Below are 17,682 nucleotides of genomic sequence, written 5' to 3'. Positions count from 1 at the left end.
TGCTCAGGTGTTTCAGGTTGATACACAAAGGCGCCACCAGCGTGTGGACCGGCAAACAGATGTGGGAGGTTGCGTTGCTTCATTAAAGCTACAGAGCGAATGTCCCCTCAGTGAGGGGACAGAATTTAAGACCTTATCTCTTGCCCACATAAAAGCAGTAGTATCATTCCATCAAGTATCTCAAAACAAACATTTTTTTCTTCCTTCGGTAGCACCATTTGTATTTCCACTATGATCTCTCTGAATCCTAGTCTTTTCTTCTTACCCAACCTCTTTGAGCATCAATTTCTTCGTCTGTAAGATGAGGATAAAAATATCCACTTCAGAGGGTTAGGATGGAGATGGAATGAAAAAATAAACGCGAGGTGCTCGGCCCGAGCCAGGCACACCCGGAGTGTTTCAGAGATGGTTGTTTCTTCTCCTGCCCCGCCCCCGTTCCCTTTTTCTCACGGGCCGTCCCCTCTTCTCTTCTGTTTAATTGTTAATGATGATAACTCCCCATCCACGAGCCACCTCCCTCCCTGAGATGACTCTGCCAGGTTCCCATCAGCAGTGTCTAGTCAACAACACGTTTTTAAAAGGAGTCAGCATCAGATTAGATAAGGCAATAAAACCACCTCCAAAAGCAGGGGGCTCCCCAGGGACCCAGCGTCTGTGAGCACATAGCCATCCGCCTCAGCAAAGGCAGAGCCAGCCGCCGCCCTCCCCAGGCCAAGGCCTGAGCTCATTTCAGAGTCAAACAGCCTGGGGTGGGGAAGACACCTCAAAGATGTCCTGGGCTCTGCTCATGGATGGTGCGCACACTGGGCCATTGTATCTGCGCGGACGCATGTCGGCCTTGGGCTGTGCTCTGGTCTTCTCTGGGCCGTACTTCTGGGCTCCCAGCGAACAGTCCCCTCACAACTGCTGAGGTGGGACTCTCCTTCCCCACCAGCTCCCTTCAAATCACTGGCCAGTGCACCACGTACTGAAAACCAGCCCTCTTCCTCTCCCACCCTGTTTACTCATTTTGCATCAACCTGTTAAGACAGCTTAAGAAATCTCTTTTACGTGGAGAGAAGGGCTGGAGACACCACCCTCCCTGAGATGTGCCTGCTGGCTCCTGCCACACATGGGGTCTGTGGGAGGTCTGCCTGCAGAAGGGGCTTGTCTGAGCTGAGCCGGAGGCCTGAGGCCTCAATGCAGCCCTCAGGAGCCACATTTCAGATTGCTCAGCCCCTTCCAAATGAACAGACCTGCGAGGAAGTATGCGTGGACCAGCATTAGTTCATTGTTAGACCCCAGAGGGCTGGAATCCTGCAGTGGAAAGAATGGCAGACGCTGCTTAGCATCTGGACAAGAGATGGCCGGGCCCGCCCCCAGGAGCTCTGGAGAGAGGGCCCCAGAGGAGAAGGGCAGTGGGGAATCTGTTTAGGTCTGTGACGTCCCTGTGGGAGATGGGGCTGACTTTGAAAATGTGCCTCCTCCCTTCGAAAACAAAAGTGAAAAGACAGTTTGTTCTAAGAGGAAATTCCCCAGACCTTCTGGAAAACCCCTCTTGCTATTTCCACACCGAGGTAGGCACCACTGGACAGTCACGCTCAGCTGAGTAATGGTGACGCCAGACCCACCACATGTGACATGGTCGAGGAGCAGCATCGGCTTCGTTCTCTAAGCAGACACTTCCTGGAGCTCTCCTGGAGCAGCCGGCGCACGGCCCCGGGGAGAGCGTCCCCCAGTCCTGGACACAGGTATAGCAGGATTTGGATCCCAGCTCAGCCTTAATAGCTGGGAGCCCTCAGGCAAGTTACTCAACCTTTCCGGGCCTCAGAAATGAGGAAAATAAAAGTAAAATAGGGAGATCAGAATATTTCTCCCAGGGTTCTTGTGAAATTCAAATGACCAACATAATCTTTAGAAAGTGTCAGTACACAGCCTGGCAGTTAGTGAGTCATAACAAACGTTAACCGTGATTTGTTGCAATCTCACACCCATGTCAGAGGCGAAGAGGTTGAACCGTAGAGCAGAGCGACTTTCTGAGAGCCAGCAAGCGAGCAGAGGCGCCACAGAGCGGGAGCGTGCATCTGTTCGCACATTTTGGAGGACATCTTGGCAACAAGGTGACAAAAGTGAATATGTTCCTGCCCTTTAATCCTGCAATCCCACTGCTAGGAATTTTCCTAAGAAAATAATCAGAAAATTGTGCAAAGACGTATATGCATCTATGTGCATGTATACACAAAAAGTACATGAAAAGTGAAAAGATGCTTTGTTTGTAAACAGGATCCTATCTAAACGTCCAGCAACAGAGGGTGAGCAAATCCATTTTGGTGTATGTATAAAGTGGAGCACTCTGCTGCTATAGTAAATACGGCTGTAGGTCTGGGTTTTTTGTGTTTATGGAAAAATGTCCATCATATAGTGTTAGGGTGAAAAAAAGTAGATTTTTTAAAAAAGTATGTTGTAAAATATATATATTTCCTTGCATATACATACAGAAAAAAGCCTGAAAGACTATATTCTAAAAAAATTAACAGTGGTGAGATGTATGGGTGGTGAGATAATTAGTAATTTTTACTTTCTTCTGTGTTCTCTTTTATTTCTGAATTGTTTACGATGAGCCTGAATTTCTTTAATAAGCCACAAGTATACAAGATAAAGCTGCTTTCATTAAGAATTTTTTCAAAGTAGAAAAGCTGAAAAAATAACCCAGCTCTCATAATGTAGCAGGTGAAAAAGTAAACCTCCTCATCACCATCACCATCCATTCACGGGATCACAGGAGGACTAAGTGACACACGGCATGTCAGAGCACCTGAAATAGAGCTGGGGACGTGGCCCACTCTCAATAAATATTTAAAAAAATTTTTTTAAGGCCACCAGATAGCTCCAGTTTTTGCGTTGCCAATTTCTCTTGGAAGGATAATGAGAGGCCCTGGCCTCCCCCGGCTGGGTCCTCAGAGGTGGAGGGTTCCATCTGGGGGCCTCATCACCCATGGACTAACGTAGGGGATCAGCAGACTCAGCGAGGAGGCAGGGCTCCCCAGACAACGCCACAGCCATGAATTTGCCTCAGTTTACCCCACGGATATACCACCAAATCCCTTTTGGTAATGCAGCAAGCTACTAAATCCATCCTCACATTCCTACAGACACATATAGTGGAGGGATGCATTTTGGAAAAGGGGTCAGATAAATCAATCGTTTTATAAATTTTCTTTCTGAGCTTGTTATTCAAGGACCCCCTGGTGACTCCTTTTGTGAGGCAAATATCAGCCCTTACTTGAACCTCTTAGAAAAACTGGTCTTTCCTATCAGGTTCGCTCCAGGGGAAAGCAGCCCAGGGCTACAGTTTGGTCACTAAACTCCCCCTTCGCTCCAGGGTCTGGACTCTGCCCTGCAGACCAGCCCCAGCTCACCACCAGCTCTTGGCGCAGGCTCTTTGCATAAAGGGCACACTCCGAATGACATGCTGACTTCACACAGAATGTCTCATTTACCTCCTGCGGGACTGGCTCATTTGGGGAAATTTCTTATTATTAGGGATTTGCTACAGCTGCAGTAAATCTCCGAAATTTCAGTGTTGCGAGGTTCGTTTGTGAAGGCGCTCACAGAGGCTTAGGACGTTTGTGGCCTTGGAATAAATATGGCTTTGCATCCAGCAACTACGACGGCGTGTTTGTTCCGTAGAGGAATCTGGGTACAGACTCAGTGTCCCCCCACCACGGCAGTCCAGCAGGGTGACCTGCAAAGCTGTGCCCCTGGAGCACGGTCCTCATCTTCCGGAAGGAAACAGAAACCAGCTAACAGACACATTAGCCACTGTGTTTGCATTTCATTATTCATAATCTCCCTAAAATGAAAAAATTCCTCCCAAAGCTTTAACGCTAACTTTTATGATTGTCTTTCCTTTCCTAAGCCGAGGAGCCATCTCTACTCCAGCTCTTTTTCTCCCTGAAATGGCTCCCAGAAGCCTTTCACTTTCCCCTCACAGATTCCGACATCTGCATGTGGAGCATTTGTCTGGAGAACGCTTTCTCTGCTTTCTTTCTCGACTTCAAAGTCTTAATTTCTCTCCCCAAACCCACACTTGGGGCGTGGGAATCTTGATGGTGGAATTAATTTTAAGAGTCCACGGGAGAGAGATGAAAAAGCCACAGTCTCATCTCTTCCTCTCATCACCAGGAGAACATGAAAAGAGGCCTTCCACTTCCCACAACGCCACCCTCGTTTGCCGCTTCCCAGCAGGCCACCAGAGGCAGGGCAGGGAGATCCGCCCCTGGGCCCTCTCACAGGGCAGGACGCCCAGCCCCTTCCAAGGTCCACCCTCTGATGCCACCAGAGCTGCCCAGGAAGGGATTTCTGCAGCGGAGGGAGAGCACCTGGGTACTCTGAGGAAGGATGCGACACCCCTTCTATGGGATTTAGGTCTACACATGAGAGCACCTGTGTCCACCCACGTCCCAGAGGCATCACCTCTGCCAGGCAGGCACTGCCTCTCTTCATGCTGCTTGTCCCATGAAATGTTTAAGACATCATCTTTTGTACATGGCAGGCTCTTTCCAGCCCCCGGGCCTTTGCACATGCTCTTCCCTGTGCCTGCAACATCTTTGCTAGCTTTTTCTGTGGCTGGTACCTTCTCATTCTTCTAAGGGAAAATGTCGCCTCCTCAGAGAAGCCTGCCCTGACCTCCCTATTTCAGATGGCGTGCCCCTACCTCTCCCTCGCCCCCCTCTTATTGCCTTTACAGCTGTTATCGTAACCTGTAAAGGTATCATCAATACTCTATTTGTTTAGAATCTGTGTCCTGCACTAGACAGCAAGCACGCTGAGGGCAAGGACCTCACTCTCACTGCTGAATTTGACACGTGCCTGGTACCTGGCACACGGGAGGGCTCCCTACTTTTTGTGTTGAGTGAATAAATGGGCGAGGAATTGAGGCCAGCGTGACACGGTGAGAAGATGTGTTCTGCGAAGAGGCCTTCCAAGGGGTTTGACGGGCTTGGTCCGTTTTCCACTCTGCCTTTGTGCCTGACACAATCCCTGAGCTATTCTGGTTGTATCTGGAAACCAGAACGTCGCCTTGTGACTCGAAGACACGAAATATAACATTTTGAGTGGAAGAAACATCTCAAATCATGCTGACAGCATTTTCACTATTAGCGGCAAACAAATCAACTATAATTAAAATGCTGTCAAAGTGATTTGAGATTTTTCTCACACTTTCAAAGTTCCATATTTCATGAGTAGATTATCCAGGCCAGAGAATTTATCACCTCCTGGAGTGCCTTTCTTCCAGGAAGCTCAAAGCCATCGACAAACCCTGTCTTATTAATCCTTACATTAAAACTGCAGGAAAAATAGGAGGAAAACCAGCCCTGTCATGTACAACCTCCCACCGAGGAGGCTGGCAAGATACACAGAGGCTGCGGGCAGCCGGCAGACGCCCAAGGCTCTGGTCAGTTCAGAGAAGCCCGGCTGCTCGGGCTCGGAGGGACCCCAGCCTTCATGGCGGCATCGGCTCGTCATCAGGGGGATGGTTTTAGGAAGCCAGTTCCATCTCCTTGACTTTCTCCCTTCCATTGGTATCACCCAGTGAGGGAGAAGCTGGTATGTCTCTGGGAAGAGCTCCCCCTTACTGAGCATCTCCTAAGGGCTAGACCCTCAGTTTACATACTGGTTCATTTAATCCTCACTGAACACATAACCAGGCCCGGTTCTGATGACCATCCACTTGCAGGGGCAGAAACTGAGGCTCAGAGAGGTTAAGCAGCCCACCCCAAGAGACACGATGAGGAAAGGGCAGAGGCAGACCTTGGGCCCAGGCCGTCTCTGGGCAGGCACTCAGCCCTCGCCTCCGTCCTCTGGCTTGCTGTCCAGTGGAGGCCCGAGACAGCGGGGTACCAGATTGACACAACACACAGCAGACGGTGCCAGGGACAGAGAAGACACTCGGGCTCAGTCAGAGACTCAGGGGCACCTCGCTCTTTTCACTCACTGGTTTGTTTAAACAAAGCCTAGAGGACGTGCCAACATTAACAGACACATCCCCAAGAGCAGCAGTGAGCAGATCTGCAATGCACGGTGTCAAGGCTCACCCAGTGGAGACGCAGCTTTCTAAGTGTTCAGACAGGATAACATCTTAATTTTTGTAAGTGAAGTATTTTTATAAGCACATACACATCCATATGTGAACATACGGCCCATCGAGTGAGAAAACAGTATCTGAGTATTTATAAGCTCTCAAAGAATCCTCTAGAGCACACATTCTTAAGCCCATGATTGCAATAGGGTGCATGGATGAGTTTCAGTGGGTTGGGGAAGCCCTCTCATCAGAGGCAGGAATTTTGTGCGTGTATGCACAGCTTCCTGGGGAGGGGTCTCCAATGCCTGTCGCACAGATGCGGATCTGTCTCCACGGCCGTGCTCCCTGGGAAGGGCAGGGCTTGGGCTCTGCCCACAGACACGCCAGCTTCCTGCCCTTGCTGCTGGGGCGACAGCAGGCGAGCTGTTCGCCCTCTCTGAGTCTCAGTGTCTTCATCCATAAAATGCAGATAACGACAACCCCCTCCTTGCAGGATCGTAGGAAGGACTGTGAAGGTGCTTTAGGCCCAGCACAGCGTCCGGCCCTTAGGAAGCACCTGGGAGGCACGGGCTGTTGTCACTATTACCCGTATTCTACAGAACAGGACGGTGGACGTGGGCCGAGGAGAGGTACAGACCCCGTGGAAACCAAACACACGAAGAAGGAAGGACGCTCACAGAGTTAGAGACGAGCTCATGCCCCAGCCTCGGTGCCACGGAGGACAGGTTCTGCAAATCCACCTCCTGCACAAGCCCAGGAGCAGTGCTGTGGTCCCTGGAGGTTCTGAGATTTCATTCCAATCTTGTGTTCCTGAGTCTGGGCTGTGGAACCAGCCTGCCCAGCTGAGTTCAAAGCCCAGCTGGGGGCCCCACCCCTCAGGTGGGTGAGGTAACGATGCCAGCAGCTCAGCAAACAGGTACATGTCCATCATCCTCGCTGCCGTTGCTGTTACCGTTATTTGTTATCTAACTCACTCAGTTCTCTGACACCAAGGATGCAGACAGCGCCCAGGTGCTACCTTTGTGTATTTGCGTCAGGGCCAGGTGCCTTTTTTTTTTTTTTTTTTGCTGAGGAAGATTGTTGCTGAGCTAACGTCTGTGCCCATCTTCCTCTATTTTATGTGGGATGCTGCCACAGCATGGCTTGATGAGCGGTGTGTAGGTCCAAGCTCGGGATCCGAACCTGTGAACCCCAGGTCACCAAAGAGGAGCACGTGAACTTAACCACTATGCCGCTGGGCTGCCCCAGGTGCGTTTTGAATAGCAGCTGTTTGCAGTTTCATTTTCTTCCTTCATCTCTTCCCCACACAGATCTCTGACGTTTTGAGCTTGTCCACACTCCCCCCACAGCCGGGGTCACAGGGCTCTTCAGGAAGGAGGAAACCTGACCACCCAGCAAAGGAAGTATGTGAGAGAATAACCCAAAACAAACTGAAGGAATTACTCCACAAAACCTTGAAGGCAAGAAAATGGAAACTACAAATAACATCTATTTATAATTGCTGGTTGTTTTTCCGCAGAAGCCCTGGGATGATGCAGAGGCCCCGCCGACCCCATTGTTCCTCACAGAGCAGCTGCCAACAAGGCTCGCACTGCAAGGAAGAAGGGGGCTGCAGACACGTTGTCTGACTCTGCCGGCCAGGGACGAACTCTCGGAGGACGGAGGGTGCACAACCAGCACCCACCCCCTCCCCAACCCTCCGCTGAGCACCACCTCTCCTCCGACCCCGCTGGCTCCCCAGAAGGCCCCTTGCTGAGGCCCTGGGCCTCACTGCTTGGCTCCTGGCCCGCGAGCACAGGGAGGCTGCCCTGGCTGGGCCGTGTGCTCCCGTAAGGAACGACGTTCCAGGCGCCGGCGGCCGGTGCGGGTCAAGGCTCTGGGGGGGCTGGCTCCAGTGGCACTGTTGGGTCTTTCTTCCGTGTGCTCCACCGTCTGTGAAATCCTTGCCCTCCACAGTCAGCCAACAGGGCCCTTGCTAGCACTGTGTGTTGACACCAGGGTGGACAGTCATGACAGCCCACGGTTATGCCCACCCACCAGTGGCTGGAGCTCGGGGGAGCGGGAGCGTGAAGCCCCGCAGGGCCAGAGACATGCGGGGCTGTCCTCGGCCAGCCTGGGCCAACCATGCCCGCAGGCTCAGCGTGCCTCCGCTCATAAGTGGGGACAGGGACCAGCCTCTGTGCCTCTCAGGGCCGCCTGGAAGGGGCAGGAAGTGACGTGGGCCCACAGAGGACACGGCCGGCGCCTGGAGTGCCAGCTGCGTCCCTGCACTTGGCCGAGTGAGCGGTCCCCTTCCGGACAGGCACTCACTCCAGCTCCAGGGGTCTAACCGTGAACCAGTCAGAGCCTCCCGCTCTGTCCCAACGTGGCAGCCTGCGGGCCGAGGTGTGCGGGCACAGGGCGTCGGTGACAGCGCAGGGAAGTCCTTCACGGTTTTCCAGGGAGGGAGGCTCCCAGCCGCTTTTCTGTCCCCCTTTGCTGGCAAAACTTGTCTGAAAAACGTGCCATGCAGAAACCCAAACAGCGGCCGGTTTGAGAGCCCTGGCAGGTGCGATGCGCCCTGCTCCTGGATTTCACTCCCACGGGGCTCCAGGTCACAGTGCTCAGAGCTTCTCCGGCTCCAGGGCAAACCTGTCCCCACTGCGCACAAAGGACTACGGTGGCAGGTGATGGGCCTGCAGCCTCCGGGCAGGAGGGGCTGTGGCCGCCCCAGTGGAGACGCTGCAGGGCGCGCTCTGGGCCCCTGGGCTGTCCCCGGCCGCCGGGGACGCGCTCCCGTGGCCCGCGCGCAGGCACGTGGCCGCTGAGCAGAGCAGCCCGGCCACGGCCACGCAGCGCCCCCGAAAGTGCCCCCTCCCCGCCACAGAAGGGCCCTGCTCAGAGGGGCTTGACCCGCGTTTGCTGGGGCAGAAGCATTGAATGTTTGAGAACGTTGGGTGCTCTCGGCTGGAGGCCCAATAAGACCAGGAAGCAGTAGGTCTAGGAAGGACACCAGCTCCTACAAGAAGGGGAAGGAGGTCGCAGGAAGTCTCCTAGCAGGATGCGCGGCTGTCAGACCGTGCTGGGCCTTCTGCATCCCACCGCCACGCAGGCCATTCGCTGGGCCAGCGCCCGTGGCCTCGGCGGGGGGCGGGGCATGAGTGCGGGGCTGAGCTGGGGGTCCGCGCAAGGGTGAGGCCTGGCGGGCAGGAGGGAAGAGGAGCCAGGACCCCAACACTTAACCCAGCACCTTGCCCTGAGGCGTGGACTCAACCCTGGATGCTTAGACCTCAGTTTCGCAGCGGAAAGGATCGAAAAAATAATGCTTTCTTACCCTCCTACCACTCTCAAAGGGATGACACAGAGATAAATCACTCTGAACTTCCAGATGAAAGGTGCTCTCTAAACCCGAGGTCTCATCAACTGTAATTGTTACGGTAATTATTTTAATGATAATAATGATGATAATGGGAGAGGGGGTGGGGAGGGGACGGAAATCTCCTACCTTGAGACAAAGGAAAACTCTTTCATTAAAACCAGCATCACAGATTCCTTCTCCTCCTAGCTCTCAACCGCTTCTTTCAAACTGCCAGTTCCTGGGTCGAAATATTATTTACTCCTTTCCTCCCCAATAAGACAACGATTAGTTGCACCGTTTTCCCTCTCGCCAGCCCGCCTGCTCGCTGGTGTGTCCAGCTCGGCCCTGACAGCTCGGCCGTGGACTGCTGACGCGTCTCGCCTGCCCTCTGAGACTCCGGTCCACGTCCAGTGACAGGAAAGGCAGGCCCGCCCTCTCTGTGTGAGGACTCAATTCTGTCGGCTGACACTCCATGACTGGCCCTCACAGCGTGGGAGTCCAGAGGGAGCGTGAGGTGGGGGCGGGGATCGGCCGGGGATCCGAAGAGGATGGTGAGGGGGTGGAAGGGACCAGGGAGCAGCAGGTGGGTGACAGGGAGGCAGACAGACGACTGACTGAGAGTCAGGCCTCTAGCTAGGATATAAAGACACAGAAAGGTCTCTCTCTCCTTGACTGCCCTGCTGGCATCCGGAGGTGACTATAAGGCAGGAAGAGGCAAAGAAAAGGAATGAAAGAGAGAAAAGGAGAAGAAAAGACTTGTCAAGGATATCTGTGGAAATCAGAGGGGCTCCAAATACCTGAGCGCTGGGACAGCAGATGGCAGCTCGAGGCACATAGACACAGGCATTGGAGGGCAGACCCTGGCCCTCCCATTACTCTCTGTGTGCTTGCTCTGGGCCTCAGTATCCCCGTCTTTTAAATGGGAATAACAGCAGGTCCAGCCCCAGAGGGTCGTTATGGGGATAAAACACGGAAAGGTCCTGGCGCAGGAGCACCTGAGGTCTGTGGAGAGCTCGATAAAGGTTTGCTGTTACTGTCTGAGTGACAGTCCCTCCACACCACCTACAAACACGCAATCTCGTCCCTAACGGGGCAGAGCAGAAAAACTATATATAGACCGCCAAGAGGCTTGGCCTCGAGCTTGGAAAAAAAGCAGGAAAAATCATGTGGCTTCTCCTTTATCACGTGGAGTTCTTTGGTGCCCTCCCAAACGTAAGCCCAAATCACATTTTTTTCTTTTTTTAATTTTATTTTGACGCAGCTAAAATTTTTCAGGGATTTTCCTTCTAGGAAAAAAATTTTTGATTATGTAAATGACATACAACCCTCTGCTCTGCAATCAGCCGAGATGAGTAGTGAGCACTAGGTCTCCTAATGAAGGACGATTGTGGAAGCTGTTTCTAGAAGGAAAGACAAGGGCAGCTAATATATATATATATATATATATATATATATTTGGGATGATTTATCCAGGCTGAAGTAGAAGAATGGAATGAAATTATCTGTTGAGTTTCTCTTAATCCAAAGGTTTCAATTTCCCTATCACTAAAAAGGACAAAACGAAAAGAATATATTTTTTCTTATAGGATTCATGACTAAAGGAAAACACACAAGTCCTTTGTAGAAAAACCCAATTCTCCACTTGGTCATTTCCTTCTCCTCGGTGTCCCTTCACACCTGGAGCTCCCACTGCATTTCTTAAGACAGACTCTCACCCGGTGTAATTAGATGGGAGAATTACATGGAGTTACATAGGGTGAGGTGCTGGCCCTGAGGGACCGCTGGGTTTCAGAGAAGGTGCCAGGCTGAGAGCAGAAGCAGCAGGATTGCGTGGAGAAGATCTCGAGTGGCTTCTCATTCAGAAGATGAAGTGCATTGTTAAGGCGTCCACAGCGAAGCTTGCGTTTGGAGACGTGCGGTTGCAACATCGCATATTTAAAAACAAACTGCCCAAAATAACTGTCGTCCCAATTGTTCTTGAACCCTGGGAGGAGGAGAGGAACAGTCTGTGGTGTTTTTTCCCCCGCTTCATCAGCGAGCGAAGTAGCTGGGCGGGGTCCTGAGTGGAGGCTGGTGTGCGTGGGGCGGGCTGCCAGCTGAGCTCAAGGCGGCAGGACTGGCCCAGTTACTGCGCCGCGTACCTGGAGGGGATCTGTTTCTGTCATTAGCAGGGTTGTTGCAATGCAGAAAAGAATTGCTGCTCGTTGGTTCCTTAGGGGAATCAGAATGTTCCTGTGGTGGGGCAGGCAGTACATCTGTACTGACGTCATGCGGAATAACCAGAGGGTCTCTCCAGAGGGCAGGGCACCCTCCTGAACCCCAGGGAACTCCCACTCTGCTCTTGTCTCCAGGGACTCCGGCAGACTCCAGCTGGAGCCACACCTCCAAGTGGGGAATGTAGCCTCCTGCCCTCTATTCATAGGAAACAGACGGGTGTGCAGAGTCCTGTGTGGGAGTAAACTTGATCCAGAGCGTTACCTGGACTTTAGGCCAGACCCCACTTTCAGGCATTAAACTGGGGGTCCTCGGACATAGGGCATGAACTGTAGAGACCCCTGGGGCAGCAGAGAGTCCCCATAACCTCAGTCTTTCCTGCTTCCTGACCACAACCCCTCTCTGAGCTGGTGGAAGTTGCCTGGCCAGGAAATAAAATGAAATAGCATTGTTTAGGCACCTCTTCACCGAGAAGAGGGTTTGTATTGGCGAAGTCACAAGAACGGCCCCTCAATTGCTGTGGTTCCTGACCCATCAAGTTCTCTCCCCTTCTTGTCTTTGATATGATGCTTTCAGCCTGGATCACCAGCCACACACACTCCCCCTTTGCCTGCCCAACTTCTGCAGGGTCAGTGCAGGTGTTACCCCCTCCAGGGAGCCTTCCCTGATCTCTCCAGCCTCAGTTGGATCCCAGTGCTGTGGGCTCACCAGCACGCCTGTATTATGTCCCTGGTCAGAGTGCACAGTTTTGGGGGAGGCAATAGAACACAACCAGAAAGAGCGCTGGTTGCAAAGTAGGGTATTCTGGCTTTACATCCCTTCCCTGCCACTTCCAAGAGTGGGACCTGGGGCCAGTTGCTTAACTTCTTGGAGCCCAAGTTTCCTCATCTGTAAATGGGAAGAGTAACAACTGCTTCACAGGTTTCGTTGCAAGGATCAAATGAGATGATGTACATGAAGCGCTTAGCAGACGGCTGGCTCACAGGCGATACTCCAGATGTGGTAGCTTTATCCTCGATAAGCTTATTTTTTTACTTCCTCCTCGCAAACTCTAAGTTCCTTGAGGGCAAAGAGTACGATCTGCTCATCACTGTGCTTGCAAAGCTGTCCTGATGGCAGCACACAGGAGCTGTTCAATACCTATGAACGAAGGGATGGTCTGTCGCCATTCTGTTGATGGCCCAGGTCACAGGGAGCACAGTGACTTCCTTCCATAAGCTCACGTCTTATCCTCCTGTTGTCATTATGTCACATCACAAGACGGACGAGGAGAGAAGACAGCTGTCTGCCTTCCAATGCACGTTCACGCCAGGCTGATCTCTGTCCTGGCGTCTCCCACGTAGAAACATCACAGAGACAGCCACCTGCACGCACCTGCTTGGCACTCTCCAGGGCTAGGTGCCGCAGGGGCATAGCAATGAAATACATGGCCCATGCCTTAAAGCATTTACATGCTCAGGACACAAGATGACCACATGTGAAACAAAGGCAAGCGAGAGAACGGAGGCACTGCGCAGCGCTCCGGGAGTTCAGAATTGGGCCCATATCAGCCTGGAGGAATCAAGGACGGAGGGGACGAGGCGGGAGCGTGTACCTGGGCACTGTGGAGGGGAGGAGAGCAGGGTCTGGAGCGTGGGGCACTCACATGCAGGTTAGGACTGTATCTGGTGTCTCACCAGAATCCAGGGTGCTGACTGAGCTCAAGGGAGGGGTCAGATGACTGAGGTCGGCTCTGTTCCCTCTGGTCCCCGTAGTCAGTTTACCAATCTGGGAAACTGCTACCTTTCCAAGGTGCCATCCCCTACTTTGGGAGAAATGGACACACCTTCTAAGATTTAGAGGGCTCTTCTGGCTGTAAATAAATACAAGAGCACCTTGTTTATCCAGGTCACTTAGCTGGAGGCTAAATATCCTCAAACCTCAAATATCCAGAACGTGGGAGGGGGTGGTTTTGGAAGAGAAGATCGTGAGCAGCGCCGTGAACGCCGGGGAGGGCCCGCTGTGTGGCGCTCCAGCACTCAGCACCCCAGGGAGTGCGCCCGGGTCCCTGCTCTGCCACGGGCTCGGTTAACTGAAGCAAACCAGACACGCCAGCCCTGGGGCTGCACTGGCTGGGGGCACAGCTTAGACCCCAGAACGAAAACTTCCCAATGGACAGCAAGACCTCCTGAAGCAAAATCCATACACATAATAAAAGTAAAAACAATTCAGAAGAGGAAGGCTCCAGGAGGCAGGCCTACTCCTAACAGCAAGCGACAGCAAGAGTATTGACGGAAAAAGTCTCAACTTCCCCATGACAAGATACAAAGATGCTAACACAGCTGCCAACTGACTGTGCTTCTATGTAAATAAGACGCGGCCGTACTGCAAAGTAGCGATTATCATCAGTTTTGAGGAAATGGAGACCTGGGAAGTTTACAAGGTCAACAAAAACTCAAATCTAAGTCTATCTGAACCCAAAATGACATGACCCAGCCTCTGTCCACAGAAAGTGAAGTGTAGAACTAGAAGCCTGAATCATCAAGAAAAAGCTTACTTCCTTTAGTATGGGTTTTATTTAAGGAGACAGGGAAGTGTGGCACATGATTTAGAATGTTCTCCGTCAGAAATCCTGTTAAAAAGGGACCTTGGGAACTTTAAAGGGTATGTTTTAGCATCTGGAAACTTCATCTAGATGAAGCACTCTTCTTCCTGGCTGCATGGTAAACGAGATTCTGTGCTGATCACGCGCATACTATCATTAGTACAGACTTCTGTGTGGGCCTTTTAGCCTAAGAAATGTTCTTTCAAGTCTTTCTAGTGGCTTTCGCACTTTGTGAAACATGTTTTTCCAGATGCCATCTGGAAGTGACCAGTTCTTAAAAGGCCCCAGACTCTTGAGTTTGGTCTTATTTGAGCCTCCCGGATGGGGTGGGAGGCAGGCCCGTTGGAGGACCCATGAATAAGCTGTGTATTTTATGCAGGTGGGTGTTCGTAAAAAAGACACGCGTTTTAGATTTCAGAACTGGAAAAAGTATTCAACTCTGTGTGTGCATGCTTCTAAAACCCTACCATGCACCCCACTGGCTGATGACTCAGGTGAAAGGCGGCAGTATTCTCTTCCCCCTCAGGGAATGGAGAGGCTTCTCCCTGTTACTCAGACGACCCTGAGTCCTGCCCTTTTGTCCCTCAGCAACCAACCTGGCAGGGCCACGGGGCCTCTGGTTTCTGCCCACAGCTGGTAAACAGGCCCCAGAGCAGCCTGTCGGGGCCAGAGGGAGGAGTCGGGAGCTCACCCTGACTCAGGCACACCCAGGCCTGTGAGTGGAAGTTTCCAAGCAGACAGCAAGCTTCAACGGAACAAAACTAACCAGCGACCGTTAGGCGAGAAGGTGCCTGTCTGGTGTTGACTCAGCAACGGCCTGGCCCTTGGGGATGTGCATTTCAAGGACCAGAGAGCAAAGTGCTTAGGGCCACTGGCCAGGTAGTCCTCTCACATCAGAGCCCATCCCGGGCAGGGGGCAGTCCTGGCTGTGAATCCTGCACGGAGGAAGAAGGGACATGAGGGCAGGCCTGCTGACCACTGCCCTTTCTCCACAAGGGGCTGGCACTTTTCTGACTTTCCTTCTCCTTTCCCGTTTGGCTGGGGCTGCTGCTGCGCTCTCCCATCAGAAGGGTGGGTAGGCAGTCTTCTCGAGCTCGGTGTCCACCCCAAAGAGCCCAATCCGAATGCAAGAAACCCGAAATCAATGGAGAAAGGAGCCTTATCTCCTCTGAAAGAAAGTGCTCTGCAAACCCAGGCGCTCCCTGGGAAGGAGAGTGAGAGAGGGAACGAGGAGGAAGGAGACAGAACTTCCAGGACTGCAACTAGATTAAGTGTTCCTCTCACGAGCAAGTGAAACAAGCAGGGGGGGCGGGGAGCCCATTTGTTCTGAACGCAAATGGCCCGGGAAGAGTTTTAAAAATACCTCGCGGAGCGAGACACTGAGAGGCCGGACGTGTCTTTCTAAACACGGAAAATTAATAAGAATGAGAGAGAAATAGGCAGTGGAGGGGAAATGGGGGAGGGAGAGAATGAGGGACAAGGTTAAGTAGTGGAGGCTTGACCCCAACAGAGACTTTCTGACAGTCTGCACCGGGGGAAAGAGACCCCAGAAAGACTTTTTTCTGACCTTCCTGACCTGTTCAGTTCAAGCCAGAAGCATGCAGTGGGGGAGGGGGAGGAGGACAGGAAGCTCCCTGGGAAGGACAAGAAGTCAGAAGATAACCTGTAACTCCAGCTCCTGCCAGAGGCAACATCTTTGTCCCTTCCTGCTGCCAGAGACTCTGGCAACCTGAGTTCCACATCGCTGGGCTGAGCCCTGTGATGGGGGCGGCCTTGCAACCCCAAACAGGGCAGGAGTGTGCTGTCCTGGCCTTCCAGACTTCCTGACATGTTTTAAGCTGTGCTCACCAGCTCCCCAAGTTCTCCTTCCAAAGCCAAGCCTTCTGCCTCTGCAACTATGCATATACACAAGATGACCGCTTAGCAATTTCCCTGGGAGATTTGCTGGCATAAGCATCACAGAATTTGGCCCTCAGTCGAGAGAGGTGCTTAGTCAAATTTCTCTGAGCTCAGACCCAAGCTCTCTGTACATTACGCTTCAGTTTGTGCCAAGCTTCCGCAGCCAGCCAGAGGCAGCCGGAGCAAAAACACCTTATAAAGAAGCTCTTCTAACAGAATTTCTTGGTAAAGTTCACTGGCAGGGAACCAGCAGCCTTGAGACGCTGTGCAAATGCATCGGGGCCGTGCATTTAACTCAGACAAAGAGGAACTGATGGGTGGCCCTTTGTCATCCATTGAGTCAGAGTGGATCTGGAGTTAGAAACCCCATCTTACGACTCTTCGTCACATGAGGCGTCCACCCGGGAAACCCTTTGGTTTTCAGCAAAAGTTACCTCACGTTAGGAGAAAACCATTAGGTGGGTGCAGAGTAGTCCTAGAGGGAAAGCAATGCTGTTGATCGACTGTGCCCCACCGTCCAGCACAGGTGAGAGAGGGGCCCTGTCTCCTCCACCAGGAAGCACCGGCCTGACCTAGGCCTGTGCCCTTGTACCTTCCTGCCAGCTGGCCCCTTTATTAATGTGTCAGTGCTCGCAATGCCTTGGTCACAAGGATGGTCAGACTATTTATTAATCATAAGGGGGCAGTAACGCCTATCAGAGCAGTGGCATGCTATGGGTGCTCGTTTGGAGCAGGACATGATCATTGGCACATTCTTTCCTGCGGAGAAACCTCTCACTTTTCTTTCAACGAGGAGACTTCAAGATAGAGCCCACGAGACAGTACACAGTGTGTTCACATTCTTGGCATTACAACGCTGCTGCCCCCTCACCTTAACTTACAGGGACCTTGGTGTTAACACGGCATTTCTAAGGCACTCACAGGTGTCCAAATGTCCACTTGGATCTCCTAAGCCACACACTTCCAAGGTGGCAGGACCGATGTTGTAAGACAAGCTGAGTCACCTCAGGTGACTGACTTAACTTCTCTGCGTGTTGGTTTTCTTATCTGCACAACGGAGGTCGTAATGGCCTCAACTTCCCAGGGCTGTTGTGACAACTGAATGGATTGATGTTTATAAAGCAATGAGAAGAGTATTTGTTAAGTAAATCTATAACACCCACTTTGAGACTCTAACCTGTGCAGCACAGACACCGAGAACCGACGTGAATCTTAGACCTGCCAGTGTAGACTCAGATTTTGAACTCTCTTTCTGTATGGAAACCAGCTGCTGCTTCATAAAATAACAGCCTGATCCTCCACGGCTGGATGCAGAGGAAGTCTCCACTTGGGGATCTGGTTACTATTTTATTAAGGAAGCTGGTGGGGTTCCTACATGTGGAAGCAGCAGTGGAAATGGGAAGATCTCCAAGGTGGGGGGAAATCCCAAAGCCAAGAGCTGGCGTTCTGTGGTCCCCCCTACACCCCACCCCCACATGGGATTCTCCTCCTCTGCGAGCTTTTGAAGATAGGGTGCTATTCTTTACACTCTTCACTCAAGAAGCCTCTTTCCTCCCCGCTAGGGGGTCAACTAGGGATTTATTT

At 52.1% G+C, this 17,682-nt stretch overlaps 1 protein-coding gene across 4 annotated transcripts in view; it reads right to left on the bottom strand.

Moving 5' to 3' along the window:
* NRP2 (neuropilin 2) overlaps window positions 1-17,682 on the bottom strand; it is a 112,887-nt gene that overhangs the window by 80,663 nt on the left and 14,542 nt on the right. The gene's annotated exons all lie outside the window — the stretch shown is intronic.

The sequence above is a fragment of the Equus caballus genome, chromosome 18 (assembly GCF_041296265.1).
Source record: "Equus caballus isolate H_3958 breed thoroughbred chromosome 18, TB-T2T, whole genome shotgun sequence".
Taxonomy (NCBI): domain Eukaryota; kingdom Metazoa; phylum Chordata; class Mammalia; order Perissodactyla; family Equidae; genus Equus; species Equus caballus.
The sequence above is the reverse complement of the archived record's forward strand: the minus strand, read 5'-3'. Positions and strand labels throughout refer to the sequence as shown.